Genomic DNA, 12,692 nt, shown 5'->3' with positions numbered 1-12,692 from the left:
ACACTTATCCAAGCACCAGCATGAATCACCAAAGAAGCAGAGACTGGAGGAGGCTGTCATTGCAACTAGAACCTCAAATCTGCTGCCCCCATCCAGGGTCCCCTGAGAGGCGGTGAAGTGTGGTACCTTTCCATGCCTCACAAGGGCACGGCCTCCTGGCTCCATGGCTGTGGAAGGCTTATGCTACATGGGACTCTATCTTCTAGCAAATGCACAGAGAAATTGTTTCACTCAATTTTGTGTGTGTGTATGTGGGGGGGGGGCTTTCCATTATAGGGCAAAACTCGGACAAATTCATTCCCTTTCACCCAGATGCAACTGAAGGGTACTGTGAATTGCCTTGCTGTGACTCTTTAGAAGGAATAATTCCTAGACTTATTACCAGTACCTTTTCTTTTCCATTCCTCTCCCCAAAGTGTCCTTGTATTACATCTTCGAGCAAATGAATGAATGCCTCTGCTCAAAGCAAAGTGCGTGATGCCAGGTGAATCCCACCCAGGGGAAAGTTTAGTGACTCAGGACTCTGTTCTCACTGTGACTGGTTCAATGATCTCTTCTAAGACTTGGAGAAATACACAGAAATACTGTTAAATTTATTGACGACCCAAAGCTGAGAGAGAGACAGAGCTAATCTACTGGATGGTATTATCAGTATTTAAACTTATTTTAACCAAGTACAATAAGGATGAAAAAAAATCAATGAAATGAAGTTCAGCAAGAATGAAAGCCCTGGATTTAGGTTCAGAGCATCAATTTATAAGGAAAGGATGAGGAATGCATTGCTTTAAAGTGGGAGGTATTGTAATATGCCAGTGGGTCAAGCATTGGTGGGCTGTGTGGTACCCTGTGGTACTCAGTTCTGAGCACTTGGGACATTGTCCAGAAGAGAAGCCAGGATGACAAGATACCTTGAAATGAGGTCGGGTGAAGGACAGTTAAGAAAACTAGAACAGTTTCCCTGGGAGAAGGAAAAACTTAATAGTCATCTTCAAATAGTTGAAAATCTGGAATTTTTTTTTTGCAAGTTTTGCTTGTTTTTCTTTTCCTTTTTTTTTTAATTTATTTTTATTTTTATCTAAGTTATATGCAGTTGCTTGAAGAGTCAAACAGTTCTGCAAGAAGCTGGACCCCTTTCTTCATTTCTATCCCCGAAAGCCTCCACGTTTCCTTCTTTTAGATGATTATTTGGTATCTACTCCATGTCTCTAAATAGCATGTTTGCACTGCTTCTTCCTGGTTTTTCAGTTGGGGGTATGATCTTTTGACTCTGGACTTTCATTTGCTTAGACTTCTGAGTACTTAGCGTTCGTAGTTACCAACCATGTCAATCTCCTCTCAAGATAGTCGGCTCCACCAGATGTTCATTCCAATGGTTTTGCCTTCTGAAGGGCCCTGGCCCCCCCTATGCCTGGTACACAGTTGCCATCTTGGGTCTGAGGGGGAGGAAAAATAATTTTTCCTAGATCCATCTAGGTTCTTAGCTGAGACCCGCTCTCCCTACCACAATAAAAGGCAGATTAACAGAAGAAAACCAGACAAATTTAATAACACGTACACCTCCCGTATACATGGGAGATACCCAGAAAAACAGTAAATCCCCCAAATGGCCCAAGCCGTCACCTTAAATACTGTCTTCAGCTAAAGACGAAAGAAGATGTGGGTGGAGGAGCCAGTTATGGGAGATTATCAGGCAAAGAACAGTAAACAAGGGTAAGGTCATTACGTAGATTTAGATCATTGCTTTCTCCTGATGAGTATTTCTAGGGTTTCAGAGTCATCCTCCCCTTCCCAGTACAGAGAAGGAGATACCCCTACAAGTGAAGATTTCCCTTATAAATGTAAAATGCTCTTACAAAAGGGTAACTTCTACTTGGCTTTCAGAGCTTCTCCTGTGTCTGCTGTTTCTTAAAAATAATCAGCCTGATAAAATCCTTATGGCAAAGGGCATTATTATATATATATATATATTTTTGCGGTATGTGGGCCTCTCACTGTTGCGGCCTCTCCCGTTGCGGAGCACAGGCTCCGGACGCGCAGGCTCAGCGGCCACGGCTCACGGGCCCAGCCGCTCCGCGGCACGTGGGATCCTCCCGGACCGGGGCACGAACCCGCGTCCCCCGCATCGGCAGGCGGACTCTCGACCACTGCGCCACCAGGGAAGCCCCCAAAGGCATATTTTGGGGTGACATATTCTGCTGCCCTTCAGGTCCTTCCTTCAGCATCATCCAGAGAGTGCTATTCGCTCCTCTGCTTCTCCTTCTTCCATTTGCATCTCCTGTTTTCTTGTATCCTGGTTCTTCTTTTTTTCAGTTGCCCCCCACCCTCATTTTATAGAGAAAATCCTTCAGTGGTTTCCTGAGAAGGATACATAAATGGGAAGTGCATTTTTGAAACTTTGCATCTTTGAAAATGACTTTATTCTACCCCCAAATTTCAATAATAGTTTATCTGGGTATAGAATTCAACACTGGAGACAATTTTCCTTTTATATTTTTGAAGGGATTGCTCCATTGCTTTCTAGCTCCCAGGGCTGCCGTGGTGGAGTTCAAATCCATTACTGAGTCCTGATCCTATGCTTGGTGAACTGATTTTTTCCTCCTCTGGATGTTTCTAGAATCTTCTCTTTGCTCTCAATATTTTGGAAACTATTCTCAAACTATTTATTGGATTATTTTCTGCCCTCTCTTTTCTCTATTTGTATGTTTAGTATTTGGATATTCTACTTCCCAGATTGGTCCTATGGTTTTCTTATGTTTTCTCTTTTATTTCACATTTTTTGGTCTTTTTATTCTACTTTCTGGGAGAATATTATCTTCCAACCATTCTATTAAGTTAAATTTTTAAAATCACAATTTTAATATCCAAGAATTCTTTTTTTCTCTGGATTTTCCTCTGTAGTGGCATCTTCGTATTTAATGGATTTCATCTCTTCTCTCCAAAGAGAATAAAGGCATTGTGTTGTTGTTTCCTGCCTAGAAGGGGAAAGTACGGCTGTCAGCAATCCAGGAGGCAGTGCTGTCAGTTCTTGGGCCTGGGGGGTGGTGAGGATGTGGGTTCTGCTTTATGAAACATGTTGACTCAGCTTTTCCCACAGCTGATCCAAGGATTTAGTTTTTTGGGGTTTCCTAAGTCCCTAAGTCACTTACCATTTGTTTATCTGCTTTTCCAACTTCCAAATTTTATTGTTGCTGTTTCCTCTCATTCACCCCATGCTTGTGGGGCTGTGCCTTCAAGAGAAAAAAAATCCCTTTCCTGTTGTTTAGATGAGTGTTATTTAGGAGAGAATAAAAGCAGATGCAAGAATCCAGCCTGCTCTGTTTCCTGGAAGCGTGGAACGCCTCTTTGGAATCACCTAAGGGACTATGTTCTAATATTTGGAAATAATCCCTATCTTTAAGGGCTGCCTTGTGAGGTAGGGGCTCCCTTTTCCTGGAAGGGTTGAGCCACTTTGGAATGTCTGCTTCTCAGGGACGTGGCAGAGAGGCTTCTGCTTCTACTGGGGTGGCCACTAGTTAGATAAGATGCCTACCTGGGACTTTCCCACTCATTTAAAACTCTGCTTACATTATGCTTATTCCAGGCTTGGAGTAATGCTCATATCCAGATACCTCTGAGAAAATGTGCTTTTGTTTTTGTTTCATTTTCCATACAGCTTAGTCTGTACTTTGTGGAGGAATGGCCTTGGTGAAGAAGGGACACCTGGGGGGAAGTTTGCATCTTCTGGTTCTGTCAGCAAAAGGTTACAGGTGGTAAGAAGTCAGTCTTCAGTCATCGTCAGGGAACTGCCTCCTAGGCCTCACTAAAACAACAGGAGGTGGGGACGGAATCCACTTCTGGTCAAACACATATGGTCTGCATGTTCCAGCGTTTCTCAAGATAAAAAAAATGGAGACCCTAAAGCCAACCCAAACTGGACGGTGACAACACTAGAAAACAAGAGGCACTGAGAGATGCTTATGTATTGTGGAAAGTCTCTCATGTTCCGACAGGGTTCTCCTCAGAATTCTGCCAAACAGAAATCAATCATTTGCAGCCAAATGACATATCTGACAGTGGCTGGCAGGGAAAGATGAGTATTAAGGAACTTAAAGTTACAGCGTGAGCTACTGCTAATCGAACAGCATGACAAGAAAATAAGCGTGTATGAAAGGATATTTGGTCAATGGGCAAATTAGTGCCATTTATACAAATTTTTCTTATATTCAACTTTCCAGCCACACAGCCATCATGTGCGGTTGATGTGTACACGTGCTCACAAGTAGTTACCTGAGCGCCCTCGTTCAGCCATCTCCTCCATGATGGAGAAGTTAATGTCTTATAGACAGTTTTTAAGCATTTCTAACGCTTAACTAATTTTAAACTAAAAACAAAATCCCGAGAATTCAAGATCTGATGAAAGAGCCAGCATCCATCCATCCATCCATCCATCCATCCATCCATCCATGTCTACTAGCGACTCAGAAATAAGAGCTCTATTTCAGTCCTCTAGGGTTTCGCAGTCTGGGGACAGAGACAGATCAAGGACAGGACATTCTGACTCAGAGCTATAACCCCGATATTTGAACTACGCATGGACTGCTTTGGGGATGCGTGGCTCCAAGTAGAGAGAAAGGCTTCCCTGAGGAGACATGCTTAGTGAAGGCCCAGAAGGGCACTGTGTTCAGGCAGTGAACACAGCCACACAAATGCATGGAGCCATGAGAGATGAGGATGCCTGTTAGAAGCCCGTCTGCTTCAGAACGTGGCAGGGCTTGGGGCTGTGAAAGAGCCAGGAAGAGATAAATCTGGAAAAAGAAGCGGGGTCCTCATCCTGGAGTGTTTTGTGGGTCACACAGCAGAGTTCAGATTTTATCTGAAAGCAAAGGGGAGTCACTGCAGGATTCTGAGCAGGACAGACACAGCACGGTCTCTCACAATCTCTTCTGCTACCCCTGGTCACCATCATCACCAGAGTGACTGTTCAATATGGAAGTCAGAGCAGGTCACCCGCTGCTTAAAACCCTGCAGTGGGTCCACCTGCTACAAGGCCCATGTGACCAAGCTCCCTTAGCTCTCTGACCTCACCCCTGACCTCACCCCTGCCCTTCTCACGCTCTATCTATTCTGCTCCGGCCACATGGCCCTTGCTGTTCCTAGAGCCCTCCAGGTCATTCCACCTGAGGGCCTGTCTCTGGCTATCGTGTCTACAGGGAATGTGCTTCCCCCAGTTATTCATGGAGTTCACTCCATCCCCTGCTCTGAGCAAATGCCAGCCTCTCACTGTGGCCTATTCTGGCCACAGTACTTAAAGACACACACACACACACACACACACACACACACACACTTGGCACTCTTTTTATTATTATTATTATTTTTTTTTTGCGGTACTTGGGCCTCTCACTGTTGTGGCCTCTCCCGTTGTGGGGCACAGGCTCCGGACGCGCAGGCCCAGCGGCCACGGCTCACGGGCCCAGCCGCTCGGCGGCACGTGGGATCCTCCCGGACCGGGGCACGAACCCGCGTCCCCCGCATCGGCGGACAGACTCTCAACCACTGCGCCACCAGGGAACCCCGACACACTCGGCACTCTTGATACTCTGTACCCTGCTTGTGTTTTTCCTCTTTTCCACAGCATTTATCACCTTCCAAGATATCATACAAAACATGATGTTTATTGTCTTTCTCCTCCCATTAAACTCTAACTCTGTGCGGGCAGATATCTTTGCTTTGTTCACCAACGTATCCCAGCACCTAGAGCAAATACTGAATGAAGAGAAATTAGATCTGCTTTTTTTTTTTTTTTCCAAAACCACCCTATGAAAATGTGGGGGTCGCTGTGCAGGGATTCAACATTAGGGCCGGGGAGGCCAGTTAGGAGTTTGCTGTGATGATGATGGCAGGTTGCATGGGGCAGTGGCCATGGGGAGAGAAAGGGGGGCCCAGGTTAGAGTTATTAAAGGGACAGTGTTGTCAGGACGTGGTGGCCAATTATTTGCATGTGGGAGCTAAGTGGTGGCATCACCACTTAGTGGCGTGCCTTCCACTCCGGAGGAAGAGAGAGGACATGCTAATTTTTGGTGGGTGGCAAAGACACAAAGAGCTGAGTTTCAGACACACTGACCTGCAGTTCTCTGTGGGGCGAGTCTTTCTGTATCGCACAGTCCATATTGATTTTATAATTTATTTCCCGTCTATAGACAGCCCCTATGCAAACACATTCAATTTACCTCAAATTTTTACCGAAATCAAAACAGTTGGTTACAATAATTTGCTGCTTATCCTATAGTCATTGGCCTTCCTTATGGTCTTACTTGAGGTTTAAAAAAACATCTGTATGAGGTATATCCAGATATCTTTCCCTTTTCTCCACTGTCCATTTTTACATCGACATCCAGAGATGAAGTCTCTATATCACTGCACCTCGGACGCCTGCTAACCTCCTAACTTTCCCCCAAATGATAATGTCCTTAACTAGTTTACTTCAGACTGGAGCAAACTCACTGCAATCCAATCCTTAGGGAAACCACTCGATTTTTTTTTTTTTTAAAACGGCCCTGGCTTCTTTCCACTTCCTCAAAGCAGTAATCTCCTCTCATGAGAAACTGCACCCACTTGCTAGAAACTCAGCAACTCTGTTCTTCCTTTTCTCTGCGGTTCCCAGATGGCCACCAGCTGGTCTGGGCTATTTCTTGCATTCTAGTCCCTTTATCCATCCTCTTGGTTTTCTTTCTGATCTCCTTGTCTCTCCCCTCCTCCTCCTAACAGGCACAATTTACCCCTCTTTAGAAGCACCTATTTTCTAAGAGAATTTGAGGATTTTTTTAGAGCATCACCTCTTTTTTCTTCTACTTTTGTATTGTGCGGAGACCAGCTGCAGGGCTGTATGGGAGGAAAAGCTGTCTCTGAGATCAGGATGAAGCCTCCCGCGAGAAAGGGGTCAGAACAGACTGTTTCCTGACAAGGCCACTGGGGGACAAAGGGGCCAGTGTGTCCCAGAAGCCACCCCTGGGTCTGCGGGCTCTGCAGGCCACCCTTGGAGGGCGTGGTGGGAGGTGTCCCCTGGCTGACTTTCTCACGGGCACCATTTGATCTCATTTCAGTGGATTTCTGTCCCCTTCCCCAGGACCAGAGAGGGTTGCACCATATTCTCAGTTGTCTTTAAACAGCTTTTCAAGGACTGTTAGTGATTTTCAAGATGACAGCCGGAAGAGTGCTTGAAATGACAGATCGAAGAAGCGAAGCTGAGGCGTCTGTGTCTTCGTCTGCGCTTGTTGGGCCTGTGAGCTTCCACGTTCACGTGTCTGACAGCGTGTTTCTGCGAGGTCTGTGAGGTCTGGCTGAGAGTCTGTCTGTGGGGATGGTGCCGTAGCGCGGGGAGGGGGCGGACACGCTTGGGCGTCTGAGTTGCGGACACGGCTCTGTGTGTGCGTGTGCACGGGGCCTGGGTGTGTGGCTGCCCGCGTGCGCGGGGTCGGGGGGCACTGGCTGTGCCCCTGGTGTGTGAGGGTGCTGGAGGTGACAGCGCTGGGCCTGCGCGGTGCACAGGGAGGAGGGGGTGCTTTCTAGGGCGTCCGTGAGTGTCTGCGTTGGGAGACGGTGGGATGAAATCTGGGGGAGACCCGTGTGGGAATCCGGGGGAGACCTCTGGAGCGCCGTCGCGGGGGGCTTGGGGTATACTTTGAGGTGTCTGTGGAGGATGTGTGGGCGTCTGTAAAGCGCCTGTGTGGCGACACTGGGGAAGGCGTGGCGTGCGTGCGCGCGTGTGACTGACAGTACGTGCAGGGCGTCCACGGGGTGAACGTGAAGGTGGCTCTGCAGGTGTGGAGGACCGCGGCGCGTTCACGGGTGTGTGCACATTTACCCGTGGGAAGCCTGGGGGGGTGTCCCTAGGGCGTCTGCGCCGAGTGTCGCTGGAGGGCTTGCTTGTGCCCGGGAGCCTCCGCGGATCTCTGCGTGCCTGCGCTGCAGCTCGTGTGTCAGCGTGCAGCACCCCTGAAAGTGAGACCGGCCTCTGAATGCTCCACCAGGACGGCCCTCACCTCCGTGCTTCTGTGTTCCCAGCGTCGCTGTGACAGGCCGAAGAGAGGGCCCACAGCCACAAAGAGAGACAGCACAGTGACCCAGAGTGACGTCTTCCCTGAGTGATGGAGGGTGTGGTGTGTGACCTTCCCCTGAGAGGGACCCCGCACCTCTCTTTCTGGCAGTTTCCAAAAATGAGCAAAAGAGCAAAGATGCTTGGATTTCAATCCACTTGGCTTCTGCTTAAGCAGAAATTAAATGTTCTGTAGAGATTGTGGTTTTCTCATTACCCCAGAAGTTTAAAATCAACCAGTGCTACGTCCATTCAGAGGAATCTGTGTCTCCTCATAAGAGGTCATTGGGGTCAGGGTGGGATTTACATTTAAGCTGTGGTGTCGGGCTCAGCATTAACTTTAAGCCTTTTCTGGAAGTCTGGGCTGCCGCTTGTATTTGCTCCCACATTTTCAAGCGGGGGAAGGCCTCTCTCCTCCGCAGATCCCTCCGTCCCACACCTCACAGATGCTGGGTCAGCCTGGGACTCAGCAGGCCCTCCCGTGCCCGAGCCTGGAGCCGCCCTTCAGGTTGAGTGACATCCCAGAGGGCACCCAGAGGCTGGGGCAAAGGCAAAACTGGCAGGGGGCAGTGACCGGGTTTACTTAAGTCTGGGTCCTGGGCGCACCTGTGCTTGTCTTTAGGGCGTCCGGTGCGGGTTTAAGCCGAGTCTGAATGCAGCCACAAGGTGATTTTACCAACTCTTTCTTTTGTTTGCAAAAGCTGTTCCTTCGCTAACCTCAGTGCCTGAAGTCAGGGGTGTTCCTTCCAGACTTACCCCTTCCCACTGACTTCGGAGTACACCTCCTATTTCCAAGAAGCCCCCCCAGACGGCCACCCCTTCACCTCCTTGTCTCACTCATACACGGGAGTTTGTTGCTCCCTGGCAGGTGCTGGGACCCACCTGAGCCCCCCCCCGCCCCCGAGGACACTGCGCGTTTGCCTCTCGGTCGGATCACTTGGGGACGAACCTTCCTTGCACTCCTTCTGGATACACCTGAATGACCTCATCCGAACCTCAGAGCCCCTCTGGGAGGAGAGGCGGTGCAGACGTTACTGTCTTTGGGTTATGGATGAGGACGCCGGGGCAGCCGTGGGGTCTGGCTGCAGCCAAGCCTCGAGGACAGAGCTTGAACCGCTGTGTCCTATCACCTCACTCTCCTCTCTCACAACCATGTCTGGAGCTCCTGCTGGGTGGCAGGTGCTGTCCTCTCTAGTGGCATTAAGTCTGTTGGAAAGATGAGGCGTATCTATAAAAGCTCCCAAAGAGGAGGTGAAGAGGGAAGGCCCAGGTCAGGGACAGATGATGCAGAGGGAGGGCTTTGTGCGGTAATCGGGGCGGCCTCGTGGAAGAGGCAGGGTTTGATCTGAGTGCTGAAGGCGGGAGAGGAATTTGAAAAGCTGGGATGGGGAGAAGGACACATTCCCAGTGTGACGTTTGTAGCCAGGCCAATATGACCTCTACCAGAGGCTGTGAGAGATGGACTCAGAGGGCCCGCCAGTGGCAGAGAGGAGCAGAAAGGGGCAAAGGGAGAGGCGATGGGGAGAGAGGAATCCCTGGTGACAGGGGATTTGGTGCCAGCAGCAGAAATGTCCCAGGAGACATACGGCGTGTTGTTTTCTTGGTACCTCCTGCACAGGTCGCTTGGCAACGACAGGCTGACAACCCACCAAACCCATCTCCCCCTGTGCTTGTTCACCCTTCGTGACCTCCACGGCAATCGGGGTGCCGTGTGCCTGGTCTGGGGAATCCGGACAGAAGTGACCCACAGCACCTCCGGGCGTAGCCCCAAACATCCCCCACAGGACCCAGGCTCTTCCTCAAATGCTGCCTGGATGCAGAGGATCCAAGACCCGAGGGGAGCCTGGGTCCCTGCATCACCACGTGGAAGCCACCCACCGAGTACAGGCAGTGAGCTGTTACATGAGCAGCAAATACATTTGTAATGTGAGAAGCCACTGAATGTAGGGGCTTGTTTGTTACAGCAGCATGTCCACCCTGACTGACACAGGCGGATGAGGTTTTAGCTGATACGCTGAAGATTTTATGTTTAGTTGCAATGTCCACCCTGACCTTCTGTGACTAGTTTTGGTTTCACTGCTCTATCCTCTGAACACAGCAGAATGATCTGATCCATCCTCAGAAAGCATTTCTTGAACGAATGAATAAATGCACCAACTTTGGAGGTCCGTAGTGGTATCCAGGAGAGGGGAACATCAGAGCAGAGCAGGCAAATGAGTACAGCACGGGGTGGGAATGGGAAAATTAGAAAGAAGAAGAAAAAGCAAAGCCAACCCCTAAGCTATCGTAAGAGCATTTTCTGGGTTTATTCTTTTACCCCATGGCAACAGTTACATAAAGAGATTATGTCCTTGCTTTAAAAAAAAAGTGCTATTCCCCTACCTTTAGAAATTCGACTTAAACTTCAATATTTACCTTAATAGTTCACCGACAGAAGCCAAAACCAGAATGTTCACACAGCCCTGCAACACAGTTCAAAAAAGAAAAGAAAAATAAATTCCCTTCAGAAGTAAAAAGCCAACACATTCCATTTATTTCCTGCACACTAAATGCTGGTGTTCCCTCAGCAGAAACAACAAGCAATCTTTTTCCATTTAAAAGGGAGTGGATAGCTTTCAGGTGTCTCTGTTTCTCGCCAAACAGCTGGGCCTTCATATCCAGCAAGTGGAGCTGCCATAACCTTGAGTGGAACATGAGTTTGGACAGGCCGCCCTGTCCAAATGCTCAGACCGGGGTCACAGGGAGCCCCATATTGCATGTGACCATGCCCTTGGAGGACCTTGATCACTCCCGGACATTTCTCCCAGTGGCCTGCACTTGGAACAGCATTTGACACAGAGAAAAACACTTGCATAACAGCAGGGCGTGTAGAATAGCAGAGCTTGCTGTCTCTCGTATGAAATCAACACTGCTAGTTTGTTGATGGTGTCCCGTGATGAAATATCTCCTTGAATAAGTGCCAGGTACTGCTCTAATGAGCTGCTTTGCATGCCTTACTTCATTAAATCTTCACAATAATCCTCTGGGGTAGGCGATTTTATTATTTCCATTTTACAGATGAGAAGACCGAGGCAGAAAGAGCTTGAATGGCATGCCCAAGGTAACAGAAGTCTTAAGTGGCATAAGCTCTGGGCTTGCTACATTTCACGTGGTCTCTGAGCTCAGGTGGATCAGCGCTGGATCGAGCTGTGGTCTTAGCTGAGTTCACAGTCTGTGGAGTTCACAGTAGGTCATGTCATTTTCTTGCTCAGTCTGGATACAAAAGGCATCTCAGTGTGTTGTTTTTTTTGTTTTTTTTTTTAACCTTAGTATGACATACACCCAAAATTCTGCATCATGCGTCTTTTGTAATATTTTTCCAGCGCATAGTCTATTAATGAGTATTACATTAGTGTCCCTGGGTTCTGTCACTTTTTCCTGCGATTACAGTACCATTTAGAAACTCATTTTATTTCAAGAAATCACGGTATACTCTTGCCCTCTTTCCACATCTCTCCTAGTCAATGTGTCATTTTCTTCCCCCACGTTCCCTCCTCAGAGCCCTGCAATCTGGCTTGTCTCCCTGTTCCTCCACTGACATTTTTCTTGCTACAGGCTCCATTTCTAATACATCAAATGCAATTGTCTCAGTCTCTCATCTTCCCCGAGTTCCCTGGATGTTCAGCTACTAATGAGCTCCTTCCTCCTGGACACCTCTCCTCCCATGGCTTCTTCTGGTTCCTTGCCCCTCTCAGCTCCTTCCTTGTGCCTCTAAGGTTGGGATCTTAATCCTCTGCTCTTTTCTTCCAAAACACACACTCTCTCTTTCTCTCATGCTCCTGTAGTATCAGAGCTGAGCTGTCTTCCCTAAGCTAGTGGCGCCCACGTCTGCAGCTCTACCCTGAATCCCAAGCTGGGATTGCAGTTTCCCACACGACCCTGCGTGTGTAGGATGTCACATTCTCCACAGGTATAAGCCACACGGATTAGCCCATCGGGCTGGAACACAGCTCCCCTTCTGAGAGGCTCCGTAGCCCCTGGGGCCTGCTAGTCTCTTGGCGTCTTGAGGGCCTACGGTTGGATCCGGATAAAATGAGAAGGGCTGAGGAAGCCCGGCTCGGAAAGGGTGCTCCATAAAAACGGGTTTCTTGCAATTTTCCTTCCCCCCCGCTCCCTCCCTGCCTCCCTCCCGGTGTTTACTTAGGCATCAGGCTGTCTTGTGGGGAAGGGAACACCAGCCTTATTCTACCCCATCCACCCTGGGGCCACCTCCACTTAACCCCTCATCCTTCGGGCCTGGAACAGTGCGGGGCTTGGACCCTGTCTTCCAGCCCCGGTTTCTCCAGTTAACCACCCAAGGCACCAGGTAAGTCTTTCTAACCCACGGCTCTCCCTCTGTCACTTTCCGGCTAAAGAAATCACGATGGTTCCCTGTTACCAATTAGACTAGGTAAAAACCCTTTAGCTTGATTTCAAGATTCTCCATCAGTGGAGCTCCTCGTCCATTCAACATTTCCACCCCTACACCCCAAAGTGAGAGCTCTTCCCTCTGGTCCACCTAGCTGCCCCGCCTCCTAATCTGCCCGCTGTCTCTATGTCTTGCTCATATCAGATCTCTTCCTCTACCCAGAGTTTATAT

The 12,692-nt window shown here is 48.8% G+C and overlaps 1 protein-coding gene across 5 annotated transcripts in view; it reads right to left on the bottom strand.

Moving 5' to 3' along the window:
- TEX26 (testis expressed 26) overlaps positions 1–12,692 on the bottom strand; it is a 188,925-nt gene that overhangs the window by 96,332 nt on the left and 79,901 nt on the right. For all 5 annotated transcript variants that reach the window (XM_067016800.1, XM_067016801.1, XM_067016802.1 and 2 more), the window contains one exon: positions 10,490–10,536. The gene's annotated coding sequence lies outside the window, so the exon portion shown is untranslated. The remainder of the gene's footprint in view (positions 1–10,489; positions 10,537–12,692) is intronic.

The sequence above is a fragment of the Kogia breviceps genome, chromosome 16, assembly GCF_026419965.1.
Source record: "Kogia breviceps isolate mKogBre1 chromosome 16, mKogBre1 haplotype 1, whole genome shotgun sequence".
NCBI lineage: Eukaryota > Metazoa > Chordata > Mammalia > Artiodactyla > Physeteridae > Kogia > Kogia breviceps.
The sequence above is the reverse complement of the archived record's forward strand: the minus strand, read 5'-3'. Positions and strand labels throughout refer to the sequence as shown.